Below are 1,414 nucleotides of genomic sequence, written 5' to 3'. Positions count from 1 at the left end.
CATATTTTCCTCCAACGGGGGGTTTGAACCCCCAAACTTACTTAAAAAATTATGTCATGCTGATGTTTATCTGCAATTTTTTTTCGAAATTTCGTTAAAATTAAGAAAAAAATTCAAGTGTACTTTAAAAAAACCGAAATTTGACTTTATTTAAAAATTGTTCCACTTTTATATATTTATGTAGATATATACATTTTGTATACGGATTCAGCGGACAATTCTGCATTAGAATAAAAATGTCGCAGGTTTTTCTGTAAATTTGTGTAATTGAATTACGCTTAAAACTCTTGCGTATAGCATACATCGCCTACGTTTTCTTCGTTTAATATCTTTATTTGACATTCACAAAGAAATTGTATTATTCGACGCTCAGCGAATGTTCGATGCGTATCTGTTAAGCCGTCGAGTAGTATGTGCACTTTCTGAAGCATGCTTACTTGCGAATTCAATGAAGGTAATTCCTTAGATTGAAATTTTTGTTAGAGTTCTTCGTTTTGCTTCTGCAATGATTTAAGATAATCCTTTGGCTGTTGTAAAATATGTTGAATTCCCGATATTACAGTCGTAAGTTGTTGCTCTGGTTCTTCATCATTTGTTTCATTAACGTTTTGCAGGCGGCTTGTTAGTGGTGTAAATGCAGGCAACGATTTCATATCGTTCCTCGAATCTTCAGCCTCTTTTTCTTCGTTTTGATTGCTACTATTTCTCATAATAATAAGCTCGTCTAACGAAGCTGAGTTCAATTCACTAAATTCAGGGTCTATATAATTTAAATTCTGTTCATGCGACTGTTGTTCATCTTTGACATACAGGAAAAGACTATCTTCGCATAGAGCATCTTCTGCTGTTGTTACAGTAGCTTTCGCTCTATTTTGTCGCCTGATGGTTTCGACTGGTAAAGGAATACTAAACAATTTCGAGACCATTAAAAAATGTTGATGTTTTAAAAGTATTTAGGTACGTTTACCCTTTTCTGTAATGCTCTTCGAGAAAAGATAAATTTTCAAAGTATATCCATGTTACAGGTCGTTCTGGATACAGTTTCTGGTGGCGACACTCGCGGGCAAAACGATCTCGTAATTTTTTCCAGCGCTTATAACAAACTTCTTCTGAATATGAAATATGTTAATGCATATATGTATGTAAATGTTAAGATACTTGAAATAAAATAATAAGAAAAATATTAATAGCAGTATAGTAATAATACTAATACTAACGACAATAACACCGTACAAAAACAACAAATTATAAGGTTAAGGCAGTCAAAGTTTACTCCCTTTTGGACATCCTTTTGTAAATCGGCTTAGGAAAGAATGCGGTACTTACATTTAGATACATGACGTGCTCAGCTGTTCTATGTAAAAAACATTTTATCCCTCCTAACTCCTAAATAGACGGGCCTTTTTAGTCTTTT

General features: G+C 33.3%; 1 pseudogene; it reads right to left on the bottom strand.

The window, feature by feature from the left end:
• Positions 1-211: 211 nt before the first annotated feature.
• LOC118755479 lies at positions 212-1,116 on the bottom strand (annotated as a pseudogene).
• Between the last annotated feature and the right edge of the window lie 298 nt (positions 1,117-1,414).

The sequence above is a fragment of the Rhagoletis pomonella genome, unplaced genomic scaffold, assembly GCF_013731165.1.
Source record: "Rhagoletis pomonella isolate Grant_MI unplaced genomic scaffold, Rhpom_1.0 Rhpom_scaffold_06377, whole genome shotgun sequence".
NCBI classification, from domain to species: Eukaryota; Metazoa; Arthropoda; class Insecta; order Diptera; family Tephritidae; genus Rhagoletis; species Rhagoletis pomonella.
Note: the sequence above shows the minus strand (reverse complement) of the source record. Positions and strands in the feature narration are given on the sequence as shown.